This window comes from Eucyclogobius newberryi, unplaced genomic scaffold (genome assembly GCF_026437365.1).
Source record: "Eucyclogobius newberryi isolate DKJ021-1_F unplaced genomic scaffold, fEucNew1.0.hap1 SCAF_11, whole genome shotgun sequence".
In the NCBI taxonomy this organism is placed as follows: domain Eukaryota; kingdom Metazoa; phylum Chordata; class Actinopteri; order Gobiiformes; family Gobiidae; genus Eucyclogobius; species Eucyclogobius newberryi.
Window position 1 is genome coordinate 11807644 of NW_027315735.1, and position 8774 is coordinate 11816417.

Sequence of the window (8774 nt, forward strand, 5' to 3'; positions counted from 1 at the left end):
ACCTTTTCTTGTGCGTGTGTATGGGTTGTAGCCTTTTTTTCCTGCCGCCAAAAGTAGGAGGAGTTTTGAGGCCAAAGCGCATGCTTCTAAAGTTCAGAGGGATGGCAATGTCAACCAAGAGTCCGCAGTTGAATACTTATTTACTTTGCAAAGATCGATCGATCGATCGAAAGAAATCAAAAGCCATAGGCTTAAAAATGGGGCACTGGCAAAGTAAACAAAATCCCATCACACACTTGAGCAGAAGAAGCCATTACTCTCAGGATTTAAATCTACGTGGGGAGACCCCAAAAGAACTCTTTGGCCTCATTAGTCATCCCTGTCAAGGCGTTGCTGAATAATCTCATGTGTTATAAACATCTTGGACTTAGGCTAAAATGCTATGCTGCACCTTACCACCCAAGTACGCTTGTAGTTTGGGAATTTTGTTCACTGACAATTGCCAGAAAACCTTTTTGATTCTGAAAATAGAGCTTATTTGAGCGTTTCTTCTATAACGTAACACAGCGCCATCGGAACCTTTTCTTGTGCGTGTGTATGGGTTGTAGCCTTTTTTTCCTGCCGCCAAAAGTAGGAGGAGTTTTGAGGCCAAAGCGCATGCTTCTAAAGTTCAGAGGGATGGCAATGTCAACCAAGAGTCCGCAGTTGAATACTTATTTACTTTGCAAAGATCGATCGATCGATCGAAAGAAATCAAAAGCCATAGGCTTAAAAATGGGGCACTGGCAAAGTAAACAAAATCCCATCACACACTTGAGCAGAAGAAGCCATTACTCTCAGGATTTAAATCTACGTGGGGAGACCCCAAAAGAACTCTTTGGCCTCATTAGTCATCCCTGTCAAGGCGTTGCTGAATAATCTCATGTGTTATAAACATCTTGGACTTAGGCTAAAATGCTATGCTGCTCCTTACCACCCAAGTACGCTTGTAGTTTGGGAATTTTGTTCACTGACAATTGCCAGAAAACCTTTTTGATTCTGAAAATAGAGCTTATTTGAGCGTTTCTTCTATAACGTAACACAGCGCCATCGGACCGGACCACTCGGGCTGCCTCTGTGGCGCAACGGTAGCGCGTCTGACTCCAGATCAGAAAGTTGCGTGTTCAACTTCACGTCAGCGTCATGTACTTTGTTGATTCTTGTTATAGTGGGTGAACAGCATTCACTCATTCATGTTATGGGGCTGTTTCATACCTGTCACTCCGCAATCATGCGATCTGCCAAGAGGATTAGTTCAAATGCTCTAATACTCAACTGTTTGACAGTTTGGCCATTGCCCTCTGAGAGCTTTAGTTGTGAATGAAACTGCATATACACATGTATAACTCAAAAGTACAGCATGCAATGGCCGGGAATCGAACCCGGGTCAACTGCTTGGAAGGCAGCTATGCTTACCACTATACCACCATCGCAAGGACACATGCTTTCGCAGTGCCGTGTCGCAAATCGGCGCCTGTAATTGATATCTAAAGTTCCATGCACACGGAACATGGTTTGAAGATAATTACTATCATAGAAACGCCTTTTTTTGCACGGTTTCGCTGGTCGCATTTCTTGTCCAACTGAGCAACAGGTAGCGTGGCCGAGTGGTCCAAGGCGCTGGATTTAGGTTCCAGTCTCTTCGGAGACGTGAGTTTAAATCCCACCGCTGCCAGTTCGCATGCCGAACGTCAAGAGCAGGGCTGTGTGATGTCTGTCGGCAGCGCTTCCGTTTGAGTTTAGCTTTCATAAAATACATATTCTAAATCTGGCCCTGGTCAAAAGCCAACCAGGGATTCTTTACTTCCGCCAAATGGCCTGCCAGCAGGGGCCCGTACGGGAACAACATGAACCACGTTGTTGGCAGGATTCGAACCTGCGCGGGAAATTCCCAATGGATTTCTAGTCCATCGCCTTAACCACTCGGCCACAACAACTCATTAGCTGCTTACGGGAACCTTTTCTTGTGCGTGTGTATGGGTTGTAGCCTTTTTTTCCTGCCGCCAAAAGTAGGAGGAGTTTTGAGGCCAAAGCGCATGCTTCTGAAGTTCAGAGGGATGGCAATGTCAATCAAGAGTCCGCAGTTGAATACTTATTTACTTTGCAAAGATCGATCGATCGATCGATCGAAAGAAATCAAAAGCCATAGGCTTAAAAATGGGGCACTGGCAAAGTAAACAAAATCCCATCACACACTTGAGCAGAAGAAGCCATTACTCTCAGGATTTAAATCTACGTGGGGAGACCCCAAAAGAACTCTTTGGCCTCATTAGTCATCCCTGTCAAGGCGTTGCTGAATAATCTCATGTGTTATAAACATCTTGGACTTAGGCTAAAATGCTATGCTGCACCTTACCACCCAAGTACGCTTGTAGTTTGGGAATTTTGTTCACTGACAATTGCCAGAAAACCTTTTTGATTCTGAAAATAGAGCTTATTTGAGCGTTTCTTCTATAACGTAACACAGCGCCATCGGAACCTTTTCTTGTGCGTGTGTATGGGTTGTAGCCTTTTTTTCCTGCCGCCAAAAGTAGGAGGAGTTTTGAGGCCAAAGCGCATGCTTCTAAAGTTCAGAGGGATGGCAATGTCAACCAAGAGTCCGCAGTTGAATACTTATTTACTTTGCAAAGATCGATCGATCGATCGAAAGAAATCAAAAGCCATAGGCTTAAAAATGGGGCACTGGCAAAGTAAACAAAATCCCATCACACACTTGAGCAGAAGAAGCCATTACTCTCAGGATTTAAATCTACGTGGGGAGACCCCAAAAGAACTCTTTGGCCTCATTAGTCATCCCTGTCAAGGCGTTGCTGAATAATCTCATGTGTTATAAACATCTTGGACTTAGGCTAAAATGCTATGCTGCTCCTTACCACCCAAGTACGCTTGTAGTTTGGGAATTTTGTTCACTGACAATTGCCAGAAAACCTTTTTGATTCTGAAAATAGAGCTTATTTGAGCGTTTCTTCTATAACGTAACACAGCGCCATCGGAACCTTTTCTTGTGCGTGTGTATGGGTTGTAGCCTTTTTTTCCTGCCGCCAAAAGTAGGAGGAGTTTTGAGGCCAAAGCGCATGCTTCTAAAGTTCAGAGGGATGGCAATGTCAACCAAGAGTCCGCAGTTGAATACTTATTTACTTTGCAAAGATCGATCGATCGATCGAAAGAAATCAAAAGCCATAGGCTTAAAAATGGGGCACTGGCAAAGTAAACAAAATCCCATCACACACTTGAGCAGAAGAAGCCATTACTCTCAGGATTTAAATCTACGTGGGGAGACCCCAAAAGAACTCTTTGGCCTCATTAGTCATCCCTGTCAAGGCGTTGCTGAATAATCTCATGTGTTATAAACATCTTGGACTTAGGCTAAAATGCTATGCTGCACCTTACCACCCAAGTACGCTTGTAGTTTGGGAATTTTGTTCACTGACAATTGCCAGAAAACCTTTTTGATTCTGAAAATAGAGCTTATTTGAGCGTTTCTTCTATAACGTAACACAGCGCCATCGGACCGGACCACTCGGGCTGCCTCTGTGGCGCAACGGTAGCGCGTCTGACTCCAGATCAGAAAGTTGCGTGTTCAACTTCACGTCAGCGTCATGTACTTTGTTGATTCTTGTTATAGTGGGTGAACAGCATTCACTCATTCATGTTATGGGGCTGTTTCATACCTGTCACTCCGCAATCATGCGATCTGCCAAGAGGATTAGTTCAAATGCTCTAATACTCAACTGTTTGACAGTTTGGCCATTGCCCTCTGAGAGCTTTAGTTGTGAATGAAACTGCATATACACATGTATAACTCAAAAGTACAGCATGCGATGGCCGGGAGTCGAACCCGGGTCAACTGCTCGGAAGGCAGCTATGCTTACCACTATATCACCATCGCAAGGACACGTGCTTTCGCAGTGCCGTGTCGCAAATGGGCGCCTGTAATTGATATCTAAAGTTCCATGCACACGGAACATGGTTTGAAGATAATTACTATCATAGAAACGCCTTTTTTTGCACGGTTTCGCTGGTCGCATTTCTTGTCCAACTGAGCAACAGGTAGCGTGGCCGAGTGGTCTAAGGCGCTGGATTTAGGTTACAATCTCTTCGGAGGCGTGGGTTTAAATCCCACCGCTGCCAGTTCGCATGCCGAACGTCAAGAGCAGGGCTGTGTGATGTCTGTCGGCAGCGCTTCCGTTTGAGTTTAGCTTTCATAAAATACATATTCTAAATCTGGCCCTGGTCAAAAGCCAACCAGGGATTCTTTACTTCCGCCAAATGGCCTGCCAGCAGGGGCCCGTACGGGAACAACATGAACCACGTTGTTGGCAGGATTCGAACCTGCGCGGGAAATTCCCAATGGAATTCTAGTCCAACAACTCATTAGCTGCTTACGGGAACCTTTTCTTGTGCGTGTGTATGGGTTTTAGCCTTTTTTTCCTGCCGCCAAAAGTAGGAGGAGTTTTGAGGCCAAAGCGCATGCTTCTGAAGTTCAGAGGGATGGCAATGTCAATCAAGAGTCCGCAGTTGAATACTTATTTACTTTGCAAAGATCGATCGATCGATCGATCGAAAGAAATCAAAAGCCATAGGCTTAAAAATGGGGCACTGGCAAAGTAAACAAAATCCCATCACACACTTGAGCAGAAGAAGCCATTACTCTCAGGATTTAAATCTACGTGGGGAGACCCCAAAAGAACTCTTTGGCCTCATTAGTCATCCCTGTCAAGGCGTTGCTGAATAATCTCATGTGTTATAAACATCTTGGACTTAGGCTAAAATGCTATGCTGCACCTTACCACCCAAGTACGCTTGTAGTTTGGGAATTTTGTTCACTGACAATTGCCAGAAAACCTTTTTGATTCTGAAAATAGAGCTTATTTGAGCGTTTCTTCTATAACGTAACACAGCGCCATCGGAACCTTTTCTTGTGCGTGTGTATGGGTTGTAGCCTTTTTTTCCTGCCGCCAAAAGTAGGAGGAGTTTTGAGGCCAAAGCGCATGCTTCTAAAGTTCAGAGGGATGGCAATGTCAAACAAGAGTCCGCAGTTGAATACTTATTTACTTTGCAAAGATCGATCGATCGATCGATCGAAAGAAATCAAAAGCCATAGGCTTAAAAATGGGGCACTGGCAAAGTAAACAAAATCCCATCACACACTTGAGCAGAAGAAGCCATTACTCTCAGGATTTAAATCTACGTGGGGAGACCCCAAAAGAATTCTTTGGCCTCATTAGTCATCCCTGTCAAGGCGTTGCTGAATAATCTCATGTGTTATAAACATCTTGGACTTAGGCTAAAATGCTATGCTGCACCTTACCACCCAAGTACGCTTGTAGTTTGGGAATTTTGTTCACTGACAATTGCCAGAAAACCTTTTTGATTCTGAAAATAGAGCTTATTTGAGCGTTTCTTCTATAACGTAACACAGCGCCATCGGAACCTTTTCTTGTGCGTGTGTATGGGTTGTAGCCTTTTTTTCCTGCCGCCAAAAGTAGGAGGAGTTTTGAGGCCAAAGCGCATGCTTCTAAAGTTCAGAGGGATGGCAATGTCAATCAAGAGTCCGCAGTTGAATACTTATTTACTTTGCAAAGATCGATCGATCGATCGAAAGAAATCAAAAGCCATAGGCTTAAAAATGGGGCACTGGCAAAGTAAACAAAATCCCATCACACACTTGAGCAGAAGAAGCCATTACTCTCAGGATTTAAATCTACGTGGGGAGACCCCAAAAGAACTCTTTGGCCTCATTAGTCATCCCTGTCAAGGCGTTGCTGAATAATCTCATGTGTTATAAACATCTTGGACTTAGGCTAAAATGCTATGCTGCACCTTACCACCCAAGTACGCTTGTAGTTTGGGAATTTTGTTCACTGACAATTGCCAGAAAACCTTTTTGATTCTGAAAATAGAGCTTATTTGAGCGTTTCTTCTATAACGTAACACAGCGCCATCGGACCGGACCACTCGGGCTGCCTCTGTGGCGCAACGGTAGCGCGTCTGACTCCAGATCAGAAAGTTGCGTGTTCAACTTCACGTCAGCGTCATGTACTTTGTTGATTCTTGTTATAGTGGGTGAACAGCATTCACTCATTCATGTTATGGGGCTGTTTCATACCTGTCACTCCGCAATCATGCGATCTGCCAAGAGGATTAGTTCAAATGCTCTAATACTCAACTGTTTGACAGTTTGGCCATTGCCCTCTGAGAGCTTTAGTTGTGAATGAAACTGCATATACACATGTATAACTCAAAAGTACAGCATGCAATGGCCGGGAATCGAACCCGGGTCAACTGCTTGGAAGGCAGCTATGCTTACCACTATACCACCATCGCAAGGACACATGCTTTCGCAGTGCCGTGTCGCAAATCGGCGCCTGTAATTGATATCTAAAGTTCCATGCACACGGAACATGGTTTGAAGATAATTACTATCATAGAAACGCCTTTTTTTGCACGGTTTCGCTGGTCGCATTTCTTGTCCAACTGAGCAACAGGTAGCGTGGCCGAGTGGTCTAAGGCGCTGGATTTAGGTTCCAGTCTCTTCGGAGACGTGAGTTTAAATCCCACCGCTGCCAGTTCGCATGCCGAACGTCAAGAGCAGGGCTGTGTGATGTCTGTCGGCAGCGCTTCCGTTTGAGTTTAGCTTTCATAAAATACATATTCTAAATCTGGCCCTGGTCAAAAGCCAACCAGGGATTCTTTACTTCCGCCAAATGGCCTGCCAGCAGGGGCCCGTACGGGAACAACATGAACCACGTTGTTGGCAGGATTCGAACCTGCGCGGGAAATTCCCAATGGAATTCTAGTCCAACAACTCATTTGCTGCTTACGGGAACCTTTTCTTGTGCGTGTGTATGGGTTTTAGCCTTTTTTTCCTGCCGCCAAAAGTAGGAGGAGTTTTGAGGCCAAAGCGCATGCTTCTGAAGTTCAGAGGGATGGCAATGTCAATCAAGAGTCCGCAGTTGAATACTTATTTACTTTGCAAAGATCGATCGATCGATCGAAAGAAATCAAAAGCCATAGGCTTAAAAATGGGGCACTGGCAAAGTAAACAAAATCCCATCACACACTTGAGCAGAAGAAGCCATTACTCTCAGGATTTAAATCTACGTGGGGAGACCCCAAAAGAACTCTTTGGCCTCATTAGTCATCCCTGTCAAGGCGTTGCTGAATAATCTCATGTGTTATAAACATCTTGGACTTAGGCTAAAATGCTATGCTGCACCTTACCACCCAAGTACGCTTGTAGTTTGGGAATTTTGTTCACTGACAATTGCCAGAAAACCTTTTTGATTCTGAAAATAGAGCTTATTTGAGCGTTTCTTCTATAACGTAACACAGCGCCATCGGAACCTTTTCTTGTGCGTGTGTATGGGTTGTAGCCTTTTTTTCCTGCCGCCAAAAGTAGGAGGAGTTTTGAGGCCAAAGCGCATGCTTCTAAAGTTCAGAGGGATGGCAATGTCAACCAAGAGTCCGCAGTTGAATACTTATTTACTTTGCAAAGATCGATCGATCGATCGATCGAAAGAAATCAAAAGCCATAGGCTTAAAAATGGGGCACTGGCAAAGTAAACAAAATCCCATCACACACTTGAGCAGAAGAAGCCATTACTCTCAGGATTTAAATCTACGTGGGGAGACCCCAAAAGAACTCTTTGGCCTCATTAGTCATCCCTGTCAAGGCGTTGCTGAATAATCTCATGTGTTATAAACATCTTGGACTTAGGCTAAAATGCTATGCTGCACCTTACCACCCAAGTACGCTTGTAGTTTGGGAATTTTGTTCACTGATAATTGCCAGAAAACCTTTTTGATTCTGAAAATAGAGCTTATTTGAGCGTTTCTTCTATAACGTAACACAGCGCCATCGGAACCTTTTCTTGTGCGTGTGTATGGGTTGTAGCCTTTTTTTCCTGCCGCCAAAAGTAGGAGGAGTTTTGAGGCCAAAGCGCATGCTTCTAAAGTTCAGAGGGATGGCAATGTCAATCAAGAGTCCGCAGTTGAATACTTATTTACTTTGCAAAGATCGATCGATCGATCGAAAGAAATCAAAAGCCATAGGCTTAAAAATGGGGCACTGGCAAAGTAAACAAAATCCCATCACACACTTGAGCAGAAGAAGCCATTACTCTCAGGATTTAAATCTACGTGGGGAGACCCCAAAAGAACTCTTTGGCCTCATTAGTCATCCCTGTCAAGGCGTTGCTGAATAATCTCATGTGTTATAAACATCTTGGACTTAGGCTAAAATGCTATGCTGCACCTTACCACCCAAGTACGCTTGTAGTTTGGGAATTTTGTTCACTGACAATTGCCAGAAAACCTTTTTGATTCTGAAAATAGAGCTTATTTGAGCGTTTCTTCTATAACGTAACACAGCGCCATCGGACCGGACCACTCGGGCTGCCTCTGTGGCGCAACGGTAGCGCGTCTGACTCCAGATCAGAAAGTTGCGTGTTCAACTTCACGTCAGCGTCATGTACTTTGTTGATTCTTGTTATAGTGGGTGAACAGCATTCACTCATTCATGTTATGGGGCTGTTTCATACCTGTCACTCCGCAATCATGCGATCTGCCAAGAGGATTAGTTCAAATGCTCTAATACTCAACTGTTTGACAGTTTGGCCATTGCCCTCTGAGAGCTTTAGTTGTGAATGAAACTGCTTATACACATGTATAACTCAAAAGTACAGCATGCAATGGCCGGGAATCGAACCCGGGTCAATTGCTTGGAAGGCAGCTATGCTTACCACTATACCACCATCGCAAGGACACATGCTTTCGCAGTGCCGTGTCGCAAA

General features: G+C 44.4%; 8 non-coding genes across 8 annotated transcripts; 3 read left to right on the forward strand and 5 right to left on the reverse strand.

Moving 5' to 3' along the window:
* Positions 1-1340: 1340 nt before the first annotated feature.
* Positions 1341-1412, reverse strand: trnag-ucc (transfer RNA glycine (anticodon UCC)). The gene has a single exon. It is a non-coding gene; the product is annotated as a tRNA-Gly (tRNA).
* A 160-nt stretch (positions 1413-1572) lies between these two features.
* On the forward strand, positions 1573-1654 carry trnal-uag (transfer RNA leucine (anticodon UAG)). Its single transcript has one exon. It is a non-coding gene; the product is annotated as a tRNA-Leu (tRNA).
* A 180-nt stretch (positions 1655-1834) lies between these two features.
* Positions 1835-1916, reverse strand: trnas-aga (transfer RNA serine (anticodon AGA)). Its single transcript has one exon. It is a non-coding gene; the product is annotated as a tRNA-Ser (tRNA).
* Positions 1917-3796: 1880 nt separating this feature from the next.
* trnag-ucc (transfer RNA glycine (anticodon UCC)) lies at positions 3797-3868 on the reverse strand. The gene has a single exon. It is a non-coding gene; the product is annotated as a tRNA-Gly (tRNA).
* A 160-nt stretch (positions 3869-4028) lies between these two features.
* Positions 4029-4110, forward strand: trnal-uag (transfer RNA leucine (anticodon UAG)). The gene is given in 2 exon segments: positions 4029-4066; positions 4076-4110. It is a non-coding gene; the product is annotated as a tRNA-Leu (tRNA).
* A 2124-nt stretch (positions 4111-6234) lies between these two features.
* Positions 6235-6306, reverse strand: trnag-ucc (transfer RNA glycine (anticodon UCC)). Its single transcript has one exon. It is a non-coding gene; the product is annotated as a tRNA-Gly (tRNA).
* Positions 6307-6466: 160 nt separating this feature from the next.
* Positions 6467-6548, forward strand: trnal-uag (transfer RNA leucine (anticodon UAG)). Its single transcript has one exon. It is a non-coding gene; the product is annotated as a tRNA-Leu (tRNA).
* A 2120-nt stretch (positions 6549-8668) lies between these two features.
* On the reverse strand, positions 8669-8740 carry trnag-ucc (transfer RNA glycine (anticodon UCC)). The gene has a single exon. It is a non-coding gene; the product is annotated as a tRNA-Gly (tRNA).
* Positions 8741-8774: the final 34 nt, after the last annotated feature.